This window comes from Hyla sarda, chromosome 7 (genome assembly GCF_029499605.1).
Source record: "Hyla sarda isolate aHylSar1 chromosome 7, aHylSar1.hap1, whole genome shotgun sequence".
Lineage (NCBI taxonomy): Eukaryota > Metazoa > Chordata > Amphibia > Anura > Hylidae > Hyla > Hyla sarda.
The window spans coordinates 74,641,157-74,662,097 of NC_079195.1; the positions used below are offsets into that span (position 1 = coordinate 74,641,157).

The 20,941-nt window shown below is 48.5% G+C and overlaps 1 protein-coding gene across 1 annotated transcript in view; it reads right to left on the reverse strand.

The window, feature by feature from the left end:
* Positions 1 to 8,263, reverse strand: part of NT5C2 (5'-nucleotidase, cytosolic II) — a 111,300-nt gene extending 103,037 nt beyond the window's left edge. The window contains exon 1 of the mRNA XM_056529660.1: positions 8,138 to 8,263. The gene's annotated coding sequence lies outside the window, so the exon portion shown is untranslated. The remainder of the gene's footprint in view (positions 1 to 8,137) is intronic.
* Between the last annotated feature and the right edge of the window lie 12,678 nt (positions 8,264 to 20,941).

Genomic DNA, 20,941 nt, shown 5'->3' on the forward strand with positions numbered 1-20,941 from the left:
ACTTTTTCTCTCACACAGTTTGATAAATCTGGGCCTATCAAACTGTGTGAGAGAAAAAGTGGAGGGATTTTCCCACTGCAACCAATCACAGCTCAGCTAAGGAGCTCTGGTAAAGTGAAAGCTGAGCTGTGATTGGTCGCTGTGGGAAAATCCCTCCACTTTTTCTCTCACACAGTTTCATAAATCTGTTCCATAGTTGTATAGGGAAAAACATATTGGGCTTTACCTCTTTATCATTTAATTCAGGATAATCATTCAGTCCCATTGCTGCAGGTGTATGAAATCCAGCCCCTACCTATGCAGTGGTATTATTCAGAGGTGGAAGCATTTAGGACCACAGCAACTCCCCCTGCTGAATCCAAACTTCATCTGGGACTACAATCAGCACAAAAACTGTGGCATGGGTTCTCAGTAGGGATCGACCGATATCGATTTTTTAGGGCCGATACCGATAATATGTGGACTTTAAGGCCTACAGCCGATAACTTATACTGATATTCCGGTATAAGTTATCGGCTATGTCAGCCCCCTGCCCCGTCCAACCACCACCACTGCCCCCCTCCCCCCCCCCCGCCTATCCACTGACCAGAGACTGCCGCCGCCCGCTTCTCTCCCCCTGCCGGTCCTTAGTCCAACCACCGCCACTGCCCCATTGCCTCTCCCCATCCCCGGATTTATAATTACCTGTTCCCGGGGCCCGCGCTAATTCTGGCTCCAGCGGCATCCTGAACTGTCACTGTGCGCACTGACGGTGACGTCGCATTGAGGACGTCACTCGTCATTGCGCAGTACACAGCGTAGCGCAGGACGCAGCAGGAGCCAGAAGTAGCGTAGACCCAGGGCCCTGGGAACAGGTAATAATAAAACCGGGGATGGGGAGGCAATGGGGCAGCGGCGGTGGAGGTCTCTGGCCGGTGTGTTGCAGGGAGGGCGGGGCATTATCGGATTATCGGCAAGGTAATTGCCGATACCAATAACGTCCAAAATCGTGAATATCGGCCGATAATATCGGCCAAACCGATAATCGGTCGATCCCTAGTTCTCAGTGCCAAGCAGCTGCTTGCAAACATTATATCACCAAGCATTGGATGGACTGGTGTATATCATGCCACCACGGGAGTCTGAAGCAGTGGACACGTGCAAGAAACAAGGTCTGTAAAGGTATGGTTGGGTTGGGTGGATTTGATGTGGTAGATATTGTCTAACTTTAATCCAACACCTCTGGGATGAACTAGACCGGAGAATGCGAGCCAGGCTCTCCAATCCAACATCGGTTTCTGGCCTGACAAATGCTCTAATGGATGAATGGGAGAAAATCCATACAAACACCTCGTCTCCAAGTCTACTCCGGTATCTTATTCCCAGAAGAGTGGAAGCTGTTATACCTGCAACCAATATTAAAGGAGTTGTCCCATAGGAGCCAGAAGAAGTGAGCTAAGACAACCCCTAATGTGTAGGTGTCCTGATACTTTTGTCTTTATAATGTAGTTTATAGAGGGGATGTAGGAATTGGTTTAGAAAAAATGAACCATAAATCCAGATGACTAATATGAGCAGTCCTGTATACTGTACTTTGATATGGTAGGGAACGGGACATAAATAGTCAAGAGATTGGAGGCAGAGGACACTGGTAATAATCAGGTAATGACCATGACGTATGAATGTAATTACCAGTTATCAGCTTGTCAGAGACGATACATTAACCCTCCCTATCTTCTGTCATACATATGGTCTGGGAAACCTGGGTAGGAAGCATTGACAACCAACATTGTGCTAGACCATGAATAGCACACTCTGTATGACCATGGTAAGTGGCACTTATCTCACTTAAGCACCATGGCATCATAAAATTCCAGTGACAGTCCTTCCTTTAGTACTTCAGCGGGGTCACCAGTCAGTATGGTCTGTTTTTAAAAATTACCAACAGCGAATATTACTACACAGTTAACAGGAAACTATGGGGACTGACATGGTCACTGCAGTCTCCATTATTAAAGGGTATCCCTAGAAGGAATTATAAGTATTATGCACCAAAAATGTACGCAATGTACATTCAAAGTTTTAATGGGAATGTGCACTGTAGTTCACAATAACTTACCCACAAGATAAGGGATGATTGTGAGGGTATATGACTGCCTCCCACCCCCATGATCTCAAGAACAGGGTCCCGAGTCTCCCATCGGATGGAGTGGCGATCATACATGTGTACCTCCTCTCTGCTCTAGGGCTGCAACTATTATTTTCATAATGAATTGGTGGCCGATTATTAATAATACAGAATTTTTTTACATTTATTTTATTTATTTATATAATTATTTTTTATTTCTATCTTTATAATGTCTATTCCCTCCTACCTGTTGCCAGAGAAGGGGGCAGCACATTCCCTGGTTGTCCAGTAGCATTCTATTTCCCCCCAGCAGCTTGTGTAGTAAAGAGGGGGCACAGCAAATGTTCTTCCACTGTCTGCATCTAGTGGGAGTTTGGCCTGTCACACAGAGGAAGACAACCGGGGACTTCACCGGCGCGCCGCGGTTAAGCCCCGCCCACCCCTCCTCCCAGCCGTATACGGGAACCGTAATTACAAACAGTAGTGTGAACCCAGCCTTACAGTAGTTGCAGAGAGAAGCCGAAAATGATCATGATCATGTGCGCAGGGCCCTCTCTTCACTACACAGGCTGCTGGGGACAACAGTCACATATATGCATAGTGATATTCACTATGTACAGTGGTCCCTCAAGTTACAATACTAATTGGTTCTGGGACGACCATTGTATGTTGAAACCATTGTATGTTGAGACCAGACCTCTATGGAAACCTGGTAATTGGTTCTAAAGGCACCAAAATGTCATCCAAAAATAGGAAAAAGTGAGGAATAAAGAAAAATAAGTAGATAACTGATAAAGATATAGCAAGTCCTTACATATAAAAGTAATAAAGATCTGCTGGGAACTGTAATCACTGTCTATGTCAGTGCTTCCCAAGGAGGGAGCTTCCAGCTTTTGCAAAACTACAACTCCCAGCATGCCCGGACAGCCAAAGGCTGTCCGGGCATGCTGGGAGTTGTAGTTTTGCAACAGCTGGGGGCACCCTGCTTGGGAAGCACTGGTCTATGTAGAGGACAGGAGCTTCTTTGGGGTCCTGTACAGTCCCCGGAATGTCCTAAAAAAAAAGTAACATGGAGCCGCCCTCACCTGGTATCCAAAAGAGCAGCTAACCCTGGCCCAAAGAGTAGTACAAAACATGTAGTACCTCCCTGTACTGTAGGGAGGCGCTACCAGACACCAGTCAGTGCATACGCTTCAGTAATACAGGAGTTTTACCAGTGAATGCCCATTCTGATTGGTCAGTTCATTGACAGGTATCACAGATCTGGACTGTCCATAACATTGTATGTTGAGTCTGGTTTCAACTTACAATGGTCCAGAAAAGACCATTGTATGTTGAAACTATTGTATGTTGAGGCCATTGTAAGTTGAGGAATCACTGTATATGTGAACTTTAGAACCTGGCTGAACAAGAGACATCCACAAACTGTGTGTGACTGCCGTTCTGTCTCAATGATCGGTCCCCTGTGATCATAAAGGTCTATTCACACGGCAGAATTTCCGCTTGCGGAATTCCACCTCAAATTAAAGCCCATAGACTACTATGGGATTCCGCACCCCCATTCACACTTCTGAATTTCCGCTTGTGCAGGCAGATATTGAGAACTGTGAATGGGAGTGTAGAATCCCATATAAGTCTATGGGCTTTAATTTGAGGTGGAATTCTGCTGTGTGGTAATGGTAGGACAAGATTTATTTTTGTTTCTGAGAAAGTGGTTTATATATAGCCTATATACCCAATACAAGAGTGTTCCCATCTAAAAAAAATGACAGTATATCACTAGGATATACTATGATTGGTGGGGGTCTGACCTCTGGAACCCCCATTGATCCACAAAGGGGCTTCCACGCTGATTCCCTTCAATAGGCCGTGTTGTGGTTCCCTGTACAGCTGAGAGGCCAGAAGCTTCACTGAGCAAGGAAAGACTGTGAGGAGGGGTGCAAAACTGCAGCATCTTCATTCTCATGTCCGTGGGGGTTCCAGAGGTCAGACCCCTACCAATCATAAAAAAAATGGCATATCTTACCTCTTTACTTATCTGAATGCCAAATCTGCCCTCTCCTGCATTACTGCAGTATCGCACTGTGATCTAGGACTGCCACTGTGATTTTGTCATATGAATGTATGGGATAATAGAAGATAATTTGCCCCTTTATGGTCTATTCACACGTACAGTATTCTGCGCAGATTTAATGCGCAAGATTTTCTGCTGCAGATTTCAATGTAAACTGAATGACTGAGCACAGCTTGAAATCCTGCGCATCAAATCTGCACAGAATACTGTACGTGTGAATAGACCCTTAGCCAGGCATTTTGCAATTCTGGATTCTGGCAAAGCAGAGTTACACAACCTACAGGAGCTATAATGGTAGCCATATTGGTTGTTAGTTAAAACAGATATAATGAAGTGTTAAATATATATTTTGCAACCTGTCCTCCAGCAATATGAATTTCTATGTAACCTCACCCCACACATGGGTTTAGTTTGCTCATTGTGTTTATATAAAAGGACATTTCACTGTAAATTAAAATCCAAGTCTAAACCCTGAGGGGGTAACCAGATCCTCGGGAGCAATAGCGTGAACAATGGCTGCTCACTGCACATTACCAGCCGTACAGTCTCGGTACTCATATCAATACTATGTGCACAATTAGGTACAGCACTTGCTGATCTTTATGATAATATATTTGCCAATCTCACTACAAACCAAGCCTAGACTCCGGTAAACATGTCTGTGTGGCATACGCAGCCTTGTATTAGCCCCGGTGCCATACTACTACTCCTCGGACCTTACTCATTGGATTGGAAATAATTAAAGTTAGATCACTTTAATGGTGCTTTTTAGTTAGAAGTCAGGATGCTATGGTTTAAACAAAAAAAATAAAAAATACCGGCTAACTCATAGTTGTCGTTCAGTGGTCCTAGGCCCTGGTCACACAGTGAAGATTTGGGGGGAGATTTATCAAAACCTGTGCAAAGGAAAAGTTGCCCAGTTGCCCATAGCAACCAATCAGATTGCTTCTTTTATTTTGCAGAGGTCTTGCGAAAAATGAAAGAAGCCATCTGATTGGTTGCTATGGGCAACTGGGAAACTTTTCCACTGGGCAGGTTTTGATAAATCTCCCCCCAATTGGTCAGTATTTTGCATCGTTTCATTATGCACTTTCTGTGACAGGTTTGACTCGTATTTTTGACTTGGATAGAAGATATTTATCAAATACTGTGCACAGAAAAAGTGGAGCAGCTGCCCATAGTAACCAATCAACTTCCTTGTTTAAAAAGGCATCTAAATAATGAAAGCTGGAATCTGATTGGTTGCTATGGGAAACCGCTCAACTTCTTCCCTAAGTGTTGTGACCAAATCTACACTGTGTGAATGTGGACAAGAGTTTTTACTTGCACATTTCTTGGTGTAATAGTTGCCAACTTTTTGTAGCTGTTTCTGAACAGGGGGCCCGGCTGTGTCAGTCCACCTATAAAATGGTACAATGGTGTCCCCCTGTATACTGGTGCCCAGCTCTCTGTACATCCCTGTATACTGGTACCCAACTCTGTGTACATCCCCTGTATACTGGTGCCCAGCTCTCTGTACATCCCCTGTATACTGGTACCCAACTCTGTGTACATCCCCTGTATACTGGTGCCCAGCTCTGTGTACATCCCTGTATACTGGTACCCGGATCTGCAAATGTCCCCTGTATACTGGTACCCAACTCTGTGTACATACCCTGTATACTGGTGCCCAGCTCTCTGTACATCCCTGTATACTGGTACCCAACTCTGTGTACATCCCCTGTATACTGGTGCCCAGCTCTCTGTACATCCCCTGTATACTGGTAGCAAATTCTGTGTACATCCCCTGTATACTGGTGCCCAGCTCTGTGTACATCCCTGTATACTGGTACCCGGATCTGCAAATGTCCCCTGTATACTGGTACCCAACTCTGTGTACATACCCTGTATACTGGTGCCCAGCTCTCTGTACATCCCTGTATACTGGTACCCAACTCTGTGTACATCCCCTGTATACTGGTGCCCAGCTCTGTGTACATCCCCTGTATACTGGTAGCAAATTCTGTGTACATCCCCTGTATACTGGTGCCCAGCTCTGTGTACATCCTTGTATACTGGTACCCGGATCTGCAAATGTCCCCTGTATACCGGTACCCAACTCTGTGTACATACCCTGTATACTGGTGCCCAGCTCTCTGTACATCCCTGTATACTGGTACCCAACTCTGTGTACATCCCCTGTATACTGGTGCCCAGCTCTCTGTACATCCCCTGTATACTGGTAGCCAACTCTGTGTACATCCTCTGTATACTGGTGCCCAGCTCTGTGTACATCCCCTGTATACTGGTGCCCAGCTCTGTGTACATCCCTGTATACTGGTACCCGGATCTGCAAATGTCCCCTGTATACTGGTACCCAACTCTGTGTACATCCCCTGTATACTGGTACCCAGCTCTCTGTACATCCCCCGTATACTGGTGCCCAGCTCTCTGTACATCCCCTGTATACTGGTACCCAGCTCTGTGTATGTCCCCTGTATACTGGTACCCAGCTCTGTGTACGTCCCCTGTATACTGGTGCCCAGCTCTGTGTACGTCTCCTGTATACTGGTGCCCAGCTCTCTGTACATCCCCTGTATACTGGTACCCGGATCTCTGTACGTCTCCTGTATACTGGTACCAGGCTCTGTGTACATCCCCTGTATACTGGTGCCCAGCTCTCTGTACATCCCCTGTATACTGGTACCCAGCTCTGTGTACATCCCCTGTATACTGGTACCCAGCTCTGTGTACGTCTCCTGTATACTGGTACCCAGCTCTGTGTACGTCTCCTGTATACTGGTACCCAGCTCTGTGTACATCCCCTGTATACTGGTACCCAGCTCTGTGTACATCCCCTGTATACTGGTGCCCAGCTCTGTGTACATCCCCTGTATACTGGTACCCAGCTCTGTGTACATCCCCTGTATACTGGTACCCAGCTCTGTGTACATCCCTGTATACTGGTACCCAGCTCTGTGTACATCCCCTGTATACTGGTACCCAGCTCTGTGTACATCCCCTGTATACTGGTACCCAGCTCTGTGTACATCCCCTGTATACTGGTACCCAGCTCTGTGTACATCCCCTGTATACTGGTACCCAGCTCTGTGTACATCCCCTGTATACTGGTACCCAGCTCTGTGTACGTCTCCTGTATACTGGTACCCAGCTCTGTGTACATCCCCTGTATACTGGTACCCAGCTCTGTGTACATCCCCTGTATACTGGTGCCCAGCTCTGTGTACATCCCCTGTATACTGGTACCCAGCTCTGTGTACATCCCCTGTATACTGGTACCCAGCTCTGTGTACATCCCCTGTATACTGGTACCCAGCTCTGTGTACATCCCTGTATACTGGTACCCAGCTCTGTGTACATCCCCTGTATACTGGTACCCAGCTCTGTGTACATCCCCTGTATACTGGTACCCAGCTCTGTGTACATCCCCTGTATACTGGTACCCAGCTCTGTGTACATCCCCTGTATACTGGTACCCAGCTCTGTGTACATCCCCTGTATACTGGTACCCAGCTCTGTGTACGTCTCCTGTATACTGGTACCCAGCTCTGTGTACATCCCCTGTATACTGGTACCCAGCTCTGTGTACATCCCCTGTATACTGGTACCCAGCTCTGTGTACATCCCCTGTATACTGGTGTCCATGTACACGTGTATACATAGTGTATGTATGCTGACAGCTGTATCTATGTGTATACGGTATATATGTACTGCGCACTGTTCACACGGCGGCGGCTCTGCCTGCACTTCTGATCTGTGAGCCCATTGTATAGAGGCTGCAGGTCGGTATATACCGTGCACTGCTGTATACAGTCCAGATGTATCATAGTCGCCAAGTAAAGGACACGTCGCCCCCACCAATGACCGCTCCAGAGCCCAGGACAGCCCGGTCGGTCACCGGTACCCCGAGCACAGCTGCTCTCCCGGTACACAAGGACACGCTCCCCGTCACTCACCTTCCTTTCCTGTCAAGAGACTGTGAACAGAAACCAGAAGCGCAGTGCGCATGGGTAGAAGCCCGTACTCAGGGACCGGAGGCAAACTTCCAACTCCCTCAATGGCGCAGAGAGCAGATACTTTCTACATGGACGTCACCGTATAACGTCAGCGCTACGTTCCCCAGAGCCGCCCCCTCAGCGGCACATCAAACTGAAGTAAAAACCCCAAACTACATGAACAATGTATATCATAGTATAAAACAACAACATCATATTATATACTTTTTTTTTATTTTTTTTCAACTCAACTGGCTCCAGAAAGTTAAACAGATTTGTAAATTACTTCTATTAAAACATCTTAAAGGGTAGCTCCCACCATCCTATTTTTTTTTCTGTCCCTGCCTATTGCCCTTCTATCCCTAACCCCTCCCTGCTTTTAATTTTTATTTTTACTATATTAAAAATGCTTTTTGTCCGCCTGGCAGTGTGCTCACTACCAGGCAGACTTCCCCAGCAGGCACCACGTCACTGATGCCTGCTGGGGAGGACTTCCGCCCTCAGTTCATCTACACAGGGTGCCTCCAGCTGTTTCATCACTACAACTCCCAGCTTGCCCTGACACCTTTTGCAGTATTGAAACAGTTGGAGGCACCCTGTGTAGATAAACTATTAGTTACATGCGGCGCTAGCCCGTCCCCTCCGTCTCCCTCCCCCCCCACCCAATACCCCGTTCCCTCCATCACAACAACCCCCCCCCCATTACACTTACTGCAGAGTCCGGGCGTGCAGGGACAGCGGCAGCGACGAGGCGGAGGAGGCGGCGGCGATGTGCGGGAGGAGTGGCCTCCCAGCCAGTGGCCGGGGAGCCAATGTGCTCGCTCCCTGCCTGTCTTTTTGACAGGCAGGGAGCGAGCGCAGGCTAAATGAAAAAGGACCGATGCCCGGCCGCATCAGTCCTTTTTCAGGCGTGACGTCACGCCAGGCTGCAGCCGGCCACTAGGAGGGAGACCCCTAGTGGCCAGTTTTCAAATGTAAATTAAACTATTTTAATAAACAATAATAATAATAATAAAAGTATATTAGAGATATGTTGTAGTACATAAGTACTACAACATATCAAAAAATAAAGTTGGTGGCAGTGCCCATTTAATCTTTCCAGTACTTATCAACTGTTGTATACTACAGAGGAAATTGAGTTGTTCTTTTCTGTCTGACCACAGTGCTCTCTGCTGACACCTCTGTCCATGTCAGGAACTGTCCAGTGTAGGAGCAAACCTCTCCTGCTCTGGACAGTTCCTGATATGGACAGAGGTGTCAGCAGAGAGCACTGTGGTCAGACTGAAAAGAACAACTCAACTTACTTCCTCTCCAGTATAAAGCAGCTGATAAGTACTGGAAGGATTACGATTTTTTAATAGAAGCAATTTACAAATCTGTTTCACTTTTTGGCACCAGTTGATTTGAAAAGTATCCCTTTAAAACATCATTATGTGGTGTCCCTGCACCAAAGGCTGTCATGTGGGCTGCAGATCTCCTCAGGCATGTCTGCTGCTCCTGCACTTTATTATATTCACTGTATTTTGTATTATTTATGTACGGTACTTTTAAGAGGGAGATGCAGTAGTAACCAGATGACACCTGTCTGCCCAATGGGAACACCAAATTCTCCTGTATATAGTGTGTGGTGCCTTGGTGGGGTGTAGGGTAGTTGGGGTGTTGCTGTTCGGGATAATAAAGGGCGCTGTTAACCCTTGTCACTCGTGATACCAGGGTGAAGGTTAAATACTGTGATGTTGCTATGGCCTATCGCCACCCTTCCCAAGAGCAATAGGCGAGTGTGAAATAAATGGATTGTCCACAACCACTGTTTAACGGAAAACTTGCAGGAACTTTTACTGAAGATTTTCTGAAGCAGACAATAGCAATAACAGTCCAGATAACAGAGTCTATTTCTAGTTGATCAGCGATTGACGGTTGGGATCAGATAAGCTCAATTTAGCTATTAGAAGATTCCGTAGCATAGATCCGCTGGATTTAGGGGTGAATTTAGGTCCAGTGATCTTGCGGAGAGTATCAGGGAATTATTGAAGTATAACCGCCTTGGTATAGGCCGAGGCCGCAAGGCTTTGGCCTAGAAAACGTACTTGAAAGTTGCGGAGGTCCTACCTCGTTCAGTAACAGCAACCCAAGAGAGCGAATAATGGCCGCAGCTCCCTTTTATGGGCAGGGGCTGGCCGTTTTGGATTGGTTCATAACAACTGTCACTCACCATTACACGGCATTGTGGGTGAACATGTGACACAAGAACCACCTAAGGTCCTTCAACATACCATAGAGTTCTAAGTAACGGGTCACATGACCTAACGTCCTGCGACGCCAAATAAGTGAGTAATGCAATATACATATTTACAATGACAATGGTTATAAATATTAACCTACTAAGGGGTGACTAGGGGCTAACTAGGGAAGCGGACCCCCACAGTCCTAGGGACTCTGACTTTGGGGACCCCCCCCCCCCCCCCCCTACCAAGGCACAGTATGAAATACGGTGCCGGGGCACCACAAGTGTAGGAGAGGAGGGGGAGAATTGCCCCAGAATAGAGCAGAGCTCCAGTACAGTGTGCAGAGGAGTTGGAAGAAGTGTGGTTATACTGAGGTCCATCCATTCTGCAGCCCTGCCATTCTGCAAGTGTTCCGCCATGGTGAGTCCTACCCTGGCGGTGTTAGTAATTGGACCTTGTCAAAATCCTAGTCAGCTTGGGATGTCTTCAAGTCTCAAATCTCAAGTCTATATAATTCAAGTGGGTGAAAAGCACCATAAGTCCCAGCACTGCATCCCCATCTACACCTGCCTAAGACAGTTATCCGTAACCCGGCATCTGTGTGTTTCTTGCCGCAGTGCCTAACCCAGGAGAAGCTGTCTCCACCTCGGATGGTGTATAGGCTAACGGTGCCCTGGCATCACAACCTGACAATTATATCTGGAACCTTGTGTCACCACAATTACACATTCCTAAATTAAACCTAGAACTGTAAGAACCATATTATTAAAATTCCTTTATAACACAATATAAATGAGACAAGAGAGGTGGCGGATTATCAGATGGTCTGGATTATCGGACTGTTATAGACTAGGATCACACTGCCATTTGCATCCGACCGTTTTGTTTTTTTTAGCTGATCGGACCCTGAAACGGGTCAAATGCAAACAGCTACTGCCCGATAGCCCCCATTCACTTGCATGGGGTCCATTGGTGGCCTGGTAATTTTACAGGAATGTAGCGGAGAGAAAGACACTGTTATTTTCTCCGCTAAACTTGACGGAACTGCTGACAAAGCGCCACCTAATGGAGCCCGATGGCAGTGTGAACGAGGCCATAGAACGGGGGTGGCGGTGGGGGGGTGTCCGACAACTGGGGCCCCTGCGCGATCACTGGAGCAGGCCCCATTCATTTATATGGGAGCGCCGAAAAGACTTGAGTACAGCTCTCGGTCCTCATCGGGCCTCCCATAGAAATGAATGGAGCGCATGCCGTCTACCGGTAAAAGACACACGCTCCTCAATGAGAGCGTCGGGGGCCTGTCCCGATGATCGCAGGGGCCCTAGTTATCAGACCCCCTGCAATCAGCTACTTATCCCCTATTCTGTGGATAGGGCATAAGTCCATTTTTGCCGGAGAACTCCTTTAACATTAATGTGCTCTATGTAAGTCTATGGCAAAGTGCTTGTTTGTGCGCACAATATGTAAAAATACATAAATATGTCACTTATTTAGGTGGCTGTAAACGCATGGCCATATTTTTTTTACAAATAAAATACACCTGAAAAAACACTGTGTAAACATAGCCTTAGAAATATTTTTATCTAAAGATGAAAATGTATTATGTATTGTTTGCATTATGGGCCACAATATGGAAATAATCGCTTGTATTGCAGTCAGTATTGTTCTATAATTTCCCCACTGATTATGTTTACACACAGTACAGTACTTTGGTCAGTATTTTTACCAAAAGAGGGTCCAAAATACAGAGGTATGGAATCTGACAGAAAGGAATGATTGTATAGTACTCTATAGTAGCCCTACTGTCCATTACATAGCAGAGATGTAAGCAGAGACCTGATATAAAAAAAATGGTAAAACTTTTTGTTATATATAAAATTCCAACAGCAGTTTAAGCCTCTCCCTCTTTTGTTCTGTCACATTTTGTCTCCCTTTTATCTCTCAGTGACACCACGTCGGAAGAGCCCTAAAGTCCTGTCTTAAAATGATTTTGGTGATTAAAGAGGGTGCACGCCTGGCACCATGACAGAAGATCCCCACCCAGTGCAGTATGGCTGTGTGTGGCGCTGATAGTAAAGTGATAACACAATATAATGTTGTTGTTTTTTTGCCTGTCTGATGTGTTGGTGCGTTCCACTTTTTGCACTACTGCTCCCAGTAGTCCTTGGTATTGATGTATTTTCAGCTGTTGCTATGCCCTGTTTGTTAACCCCTTAAATGGGTTATTCCACAATTTAAAGTTATCCCTTTTCCATAGGGGATAATTAGGTGGTCGGTGGGTGTTCAACCACTGGGATACCTGCCAATAGCCAGAATAGTGGTGAAATGTCCCAGCAATACGTGAACACCTGTGCCCGTGCTTCTGAACATTGTCAAACACCGCTCCATAGTCATGAATGGTAAACAATAATTGTGGAAAAACAAAAAAGAAAGAGACTGGAGCGCGATCCTAGTGCATTATCCAGATATCTCTATGGGAGAGCTGAAGATTGCCGATCGGCTCTCCCATAGAGCAGCCTCCCCTTCGGGCGGGGGGTCGTGACATGCTCCTGTGCTGGAGAACCCGGGCTCCTTTCAGGAGTTTGCGGGAGGCCCCAGCGATCCAAAACTATCATGATAAATGATATATTTATCATGATACATGTTACGCCGAGCGCTCCGGGTCCCCGCTCCTCCCCGGAGCGCTCGCTACACTCTCGCTACTGCAGCGCTCCGGTCAGATCCACTGACCCGGGGCGCTGCGATACCGCCTCCAGCCGGGATGCGATTCGCGATGCGGGTGGCGCCCGCTCGCGATGCGCACCCCGGCTCCCGTACCTGACTCGCTCTCCGTCGGTCCTGTCCCGGCGCGCGCGGCCCCGCTCCCTAGGGCGCGCGCGCGCCGGGTCTCTGCGATTTAAAGGGCCACTGCGCCGCTGATTGGCGCAGTGGTTCTAATTAGTGTGTTCACCTGTGCACTCCCTATTTATACCTCACTTCCCCTGCACTCCCTCGCCGGATCTTGTTGCCATTGTGCCAGTGAAAGCGTTTCCTTGTGTGTTCCTAGCCTGTGTTCCAGACCTCCTGCCGTTGCCCCTGACTACGATCCTTGCTGCCTGCCCCGACCTTCTGCTACGTCCGACCTTGCTTCTGTCTACTCCCTTGTACCGCGCCTATCTTCAGCAGTCAGAGAGGTTGAGCCGTTGCTAGTGGATACGACCTGGTCACTACCGCCGCAGCAAGACCATCCCGCTTTGCGGCGGGCTCTGGTGAAAACCAGTAGTGACTTAGAACCGGTCCACTAGCACGGTCCACGCCAATCCCTCTCTGGCACAGAGGATCCACCTCCTGCCAGCCGGCATCGTGACAGTAGATCCGGCCATGGATCCCGCTGAAGTTCCTCTGCCAGTTGTCGCCGACCTCACCACGGTGGTCGCCCAGCAGTCACAACAGATAGCGCAACAAGGCCACCAGCTGTCTCAACTGACCGTGATGCTACAGCAGCTACTACCACAGCTTCAGCAATCATCTCCTCCGCCAGCTCCTGCACCTCCTCCGCAGCGAGTGGCCGCTCCAGGCCTAGGACTATCCTTGCCGGATAAATTTGATGGGGACTCTAAATTTTGCCGTGGCTTTCTTTCCCAATGTTCCCTGCACTTGGAGATGATGTCGGACCAGTTTCCTACTGAAAGGTCTAAGGTGGCTTTCGTAGTCAGCCTTCTGTCTGGAAAAGCTCTGTCATGGGCCACACCGCTCTGGGACCGCAATGACCCCGTCACTGCCTCTGTACACTCCTTCTTCTCAGAAATTCGAAGTGTCTTTGAGGAACCTGCCCGAGCCTCTTCTGCTGAGACTGCCCTGTTGAACCTGGTCCAGGGTAATTCTTCCGTTGGCGAGTACGCCGTACAATTCCGTACTCTTGCTTCAGAACTATCCTGGAATAATGAGGCCCTCTGCGCGACCTTTAAAAAAGGCCTATCCAGCAACATTAAAGATGTTCTGGCCGCACGAGAAATCCCTGCTAACCTACATGAACTCATTCATCTAGCCACTCGCATTGACATGCGTTTTTCCGAAAGGCGTAAGGAGCTCCGCCAGGATATGGACTTTGTTCGCACGAGGCGTTTTCTCTCCCCGGCTCCTCTCTCCTCTGGTCCCCTGCAATCCGTTCCTGTGCCTCCCGCCGTGGAGGCTATGCAGGTCGACCGGTCTCGCCTGACACCTCAAGAGAGGACACGACGCCGCATGGAGAATCTCTGCCTGTACTGTGCCGGTACCGAACACTTCCTGAAGGATTGTCCTATCCGTCCTCCCCGCCTGGAAAGACGTACGCTGACTCCGCACAAAGGTGAGACAGTCCTTGATGTCAACTCTGCTTCTCCACGTCTTACTGTGCCTGTGCGGATATCTGCCTCTACCTTCTCCTTCTCTACTATGGCCTTCTTGGATTCCGGATCTGCAGGAAATTTTATTCTGGCCTCTCTCATCAACAGGTTCAACATCCCGGTGACCAGTCTCGCCAGACCCCTCTACATCAATTGTGTTAACAATGAAAGATTGGACTGTACCATACGTCTCCGCACGGAGCCCCTCCTGATGTGCATCGGACCTCATCACGAGAAAATTGAGTTTTTGGTCCTCCCCAATTGCACTTCCGAAATTCTCCTTGGATTACCCTGGCTTCAACACCATTCCCCAACCCTGGATTGGTCCACTGGGGAGATCAAGAGTTGGGGTCCCTCTTGTTTCAAGGACTGCCTTAAACCGGTTCCCAGTACTCCTTGCCGTGACTCTGTGGTTCCCCCTGTAACCGGTCTCCCTAAGGCCTATATGGACTTTGCGGATGTTTTTTGCAAAAAACAAGCTGAGACTCTACCTCCTCACAGGCCTTATGACTGTCCTATTGACCTCCTCCCGGGCACTACTCCACCCCGGGGCAGAATTTATCCTCTCTCTGCCCCAGAGACTCTTGCTATGTCTGAGTACATCCAGGAAAATTTAAAAAAGGGCTTTATCCGCAAATCCTCCTCTCCTGCCGGAGCCGGATTTTTCTTTGTGTCCAAAAAAGATGGCTCCCTACGTCCTTGCATTGACTACCGCGGTCTTAATAAAATCACGGTAAAGAACCGCTACCCCCTACCTCTCATCTCTGAACTCTTTGATCGCCTCCAAGGTGCCCACATCTTTACCAAACTGGACTTAAGAGGTGCTTATAATCTCATCCGCATCAGAGAGGGGGATGAATGGAAAACGGCATTTAACACTAGAGATGGACACTTTGAGTATCTGGTCATGCCCTTTGGCCTGTGCAACGCCCCTGCCGTCTTCCAAGACTTTGTTAATGAAATTTTTCGTGATCTCTTATACTCCTGTGTTGTTGTATATCTGGACGATATCCTGATTTTTTCTGCCAATCTAGAAGAACACCGCCAGCATGTCCGTATGGTTCTTCAGAGACTTCGTGACAATCAACTTTATGCCAAGATGGAGAAATGTCTGTTTGAATGCCAATCTCTTCCTTTCCTAGGATACTTGGTCTCTGGCCAGGGACTACAAATGGATCCAGACAAACTCTCTGCCGTCTTAGATTGGCCACGCCCCTCCGGACTCCGTGCTATCCAACGTTTTTTGGGGTTCGCCAATTATTACAGACAATTTATTCCACATTTTTCTACCATTGTGGCTCCTATCGTGGCTTTAACCAAAAAGAATGCCAATCCTAAGTCATGGCCTCCTCAAGCGGAAGACGCCTTTAAACAGCTCAAGTCTGCCTTTTCTTCGGCTCCCGTGCTCTCCAGACCTGACCCATCTAAACCCTTCCTATTGGAGGTTGATGCCTCCTCAGTAGGAGCTGGAGCGGTCCTTCTACAAAAAAATTCTTCCGGGCATGCTGTTACTTGTGGTTTTTTTTCTAGGACCTTATCTCCGGCGGAGAGGAACTACTCCATCGGGGATCGAGAGCTTCTAGCCATTAAATTAGCACTTGAGGAATGGAGGCATCTGCTGGAGGGATCAAGATTTCCAGTTATTATTTACACCGATCACAAGAACCTCTCCTATCTCCAGTCTGCCCAACGGCTGAATCCTCGCCAGGCCAAGTGGTCTCTGTTCTTCGCCCGATTTAATTTTGAAATTCACTTTCGGCCTGCCGATAAGAACATTAGGGCCGATGCTCTCTCTCGTTCCTCGGATGCCTCGGAAGTAGAGCTCTCTCCGCAACACATCATTCCTCCTGACTGCCTGATCTCCACTTCTCCAGCCTCCATCAGGCAAACTCCTCCAGGGAAGACCTTCGTCTCTCCACGCCAACGCCTCGGAATCCTCAAATGGGGTCACTCCTCCCATCTCGCAGGTCATGCGGGCATCAAGAAATCCGTGCAACTCATCTCTCGTTTCTATTGGTGGCCGACTCTGGAGACGGATGTCGTGGATTTTGTGCGAGCCTGCACTGTCTGTGCCCGGGATAAGACTCCTCGTCAGAAGCCCGCTGGTCTTCTTCATCCTCTGCCTGTCCCCGAACAGCCTTGGTCTCTGATTGGTATGGACTTTATTACAGACTTACCCCCATCCCGTGGCAACACTGTTGTTTGGGTGGTCGTTGATCGATTCTCCAAAATGGCACATTTCATCCCTCTTCCTGGTCTTCCTTCAGCGCCTCAGTTGGCAAAACAATTTTTTGTACACATTTTTCGTCTTCACGGGTTGCCCACGCAGATCGTCTCGGATAGAGGCGTCCAATTCGTGTCAAAATTCTGGAGGGCTCTCTGTAAACAACTCAAGATTAAATTAAACTTTTCTTCTGCATATCATCCTCAATCCAATGGGCAAGTAGAAAGAATTAACCAGGTCTTGGGTGATTATTTACGGCATTTTGTTTCCTCCCGCCAGGATGACTGGGCAGATCTTCTACCATGGGCCGAATTCTCGTATAACTTCAGAATCTCTGAATCTTCCTCCAAATCCCCATTTTTCGTGGTGTACGGCCGTCACCCTCTTCCCCCCCTCCCTACTCCCTTGCCCTCTGGTTTGCCCGCTGTGGATGAAATATCTCGTGATCTTTCCACCATATGGAAAGAGACCCAAAATTCTCTCTTACAGGCTTCATCACGCATGAAGAAGTTTGCTGATAAAAAAAGAAGAGCTCCCCCCATTTTTTCTCCTGGAGACAAGGTATGGCTCTCCGCTAAATATGTCCGCTTCCGTGTCCCTAGCTACAAATTGGGACCACGCTATCTTGGTCCTTTCAAAATTTTGTGCCAGATTAATCCTGTCTCTTACAAACTTCTTCTTCCTCCTTCTCTTCGTATTCCTAATGCCTTTCACGTTTCTCTTCTTAAACCACTCATCATCAACCGTTTCTCTCCCAAACTTGTTTCTCCCACTCCTGTTTCCGGCTCCTCGGACATCTTCTCCGTAAAGGAGATACTGGCCTCCAAGAAGGTCAGAGGGAAAACTTTTTTTTTAGTCGATTGGGAGGGTTGTGGTCCTGAAGAGAGATCCTGGGAACCTGAGGACAATATCCTAGACAAAAGTCTGCTCCTCAGGTTCTCAGGCTCTAAGAAGAGGGGGAGACCCAAGGGGGGGGGGTACTGTTACGCCGAGCGCTCCGGGTCCCCGCTCCTCCCCGGAGCGCTCGCTACACTCTCGCTACTGCAGCGCTCCGGTCAGATCCACTGACCCGGGGCGCTGCGATACCGCCTCCAGCCGGGATGCGATTCGCGATGCGGGTGGCGCCCGCTCGCGATGCGCACCCCGGCTCCCGTACCTGACTCGCTCTCCGTCGGTCCTGTCCCGGCGCGCGCGGCCCCGCTCCCTAGGGCGCGCGCGCGCCGGGTCTCTGCAATTTAAAGGGCCACTGCGCCGCTGATTGGCGCAGTGGTTCTAATTAGTGTGTTCACCTGTGCACTCCCTATTTATACCTCACTTCCCCTGCACTCCCTCGCCGGATCTTGTTGCCATTGTGCCAGTGAAAGCGTTTCCTTGTGTGTTCCTAGCCTGTGTTCCAGACCTCCTGCCGTTGCCCCTGACTACGATCCTTGCTGCCTGCCCCGACCTTCTGCTACGTCCGACCTTGCTTCTGTCTACTCCCTTGTACCGCGCCTATCTTCAGCAGTCAGAGAGGTTGAGCCGTTGCTAGTGGATACGACCTGGTCACTACCGCCGCAGCAAGACCATCCCGCTTTGCGGCGGACTCTGGTGAAAACCAGTAGTGACTTAGAACCGGTCCACTAGCACGGTCCACGCCAATCCCTCTCTGGCACAGAGGATCCACCTCCTGCCAGCCGGCATCGTGACAATACATTTCAGACTACATGCAGACACATACCGTATATACTCGAGTATAAGCAGAGTTTTTCAGCACGATTTTTCGTGCTGAAAACACCCCCCCTCGGCTTATACTCGAGTGAACTCACCACCCGCAGTGGTCTTCAACCTGCGGACCTCCAGAGGATTCAAAACTACAACTCCCAGCAAGCCCGGGCAGCCATCGGCTGTCCGGGCTTGCTGGGAGTTGTAGTTTTGAAACCTCCGGAGGTCCGCAGGTTGAAGACCACTGCGGCCTTCGACATCATCCAGCCCCCTCTCACCCCCTTTAGTTCTGTGCAGTACTCACCTCCGCTCGGCGCTGCTCCGGTGCTGCAGGGCTGTCCGGTGAGGAGGTCGTCCGGTGGGATAGTGGTTTCGGGCTGCTATCTTCACCGGGGAGGCCTCTTCTAAGCGCTTCCGGCCCGGCCCCAGAATAGTCACGTTGCCTTGACAACGACGCAGAGGTACGTTCATTACCAACGTACTTCTACGTCATCGTCAAGGCAACGCCTCTATTCTGGGCCCGAAGCGCGGAGAAGAGGCGCCCCCGGTGAAGATAGCAGCCCGGAACCACTATCCCACCGGACGACCTCCTCACCGGACAGTCCTGCAGCACCGGACCAGCGCCGAGCGGAGGTGAGTACTGTACAGAACTAAAGGGGGGTGAGAGGGGGCTGGATGATGTCGAAGGCCGCAGTGGTCTTCAACCTGCGGACCTCCGGAGGTTTCAAAACTACAACTCCCAGCAAGCCCGGACAGCCGATGGCTGCCCGGGCTTGCTGGGAGTTGTAGTTTTGAAACCTCTGGAGGTCCGCAGGTTGAAGACCACTGAGGGCGGATGATAAGAGGATGATGAAGGGGGGGTGTGGGATGATGACAAGAGGATGATGAAGGGGGGTGGGGATGATGACAAGGGGATGATGAAGGGGGGATGTGATATGATTACAAGGGGATGATGAAGGGGGGTGGGGATGATGACAAGGGGATGATGAAGGGGGGTGGGGATGATGACAGGGGGATGATGAAGGGGGGTGGGGATGATGACAGGGGGATGATGAAGGGGGGGGGTGGGATGATGACAGGTGATGATGATGAGGGTCTGGATGATGACAGGCGGTGATGATGATGAGGATGTTAATGACGGGTCTGGATGATGACAGGGGGGGATGATGTATTTCCCACCCTAGGCTTATACTCGAGTCAATAACTTTTCCTGGGATTTTGGGTTGAAATTAGGGGCCTCGGCTTATACTCGGGTCGGCTTATACTCGAGTATATACGGTAATTTTGAATACACCCATCATGTTATGTCGTGTAACCCAACCTGTTACTCTAGCTGTTGCAGAACTACAATGTCCAGCATGCCCTAACAGCCTGCACCCTCTGATTACTAGGACAAAGCAAATATTGAGCTCTAGGAGCCTTCAGCTTCACTCGAGACAGAAAAATCTCTAGTTACCATAACCTGAAGCCAAAAAGGTACATTACTCTCTAGAGTCCATATTTTCTTAGAATTTAATGGGTGTAACTACCAGCGTAGCAGTCATTACCGCTCCTATGGGGCCCAGCAGGTAAGGGCCCATCTTTACTCACAGTCTGGTGAGGCTTAGGTAGTGATTACTGTGGATGATGGAAGACTACAGTGGGATGGTATATTGCTTATCAAATGAATGAAGGGCAGAAGAGATGTGTGGTATTCCCATCTTAGGGATTTATGGCATATCTGCAAGATCCATCATGCCATTAAAACCTGCTGTGATTGCAAGTTATAAGCCAGTGAGAGTGAAACATGTGCAGCCGTGCACTTCAATGGCTCATAATTTGCGATCACATCAGGTCTCAGGACTATAACCCTATGTGATCTAAGCTTTTGACATATCTGTATATATATATATATATATATATATATATATATATATACCAGCGCTTCCACTAAACAGTTCTAGTATTAAGCTGCCAGGTACTGATTATGGATCCCTGTTTTCCATAAATGAGTTACTGAAATTAAAAGATATAATACTATAATACCGGCACTAATGTAAACAATTATTTATTAGTTAATAAATAGTGGACAAAAACAAATAAAATCAATTAAAAAGAACGGCAAAATATTTGTCCTGTATACAAGGAAATTTTTCTTGTAAAAAATGATAATCTCCTGCAGCTCTGGTGGTGTCCTCCTAGGGAAAGGTATAGGCTCGGAGCTGCTGAGGAGAAGTGAGAAAACTTAGTTGATGTAAAAAAAATCTTGTGC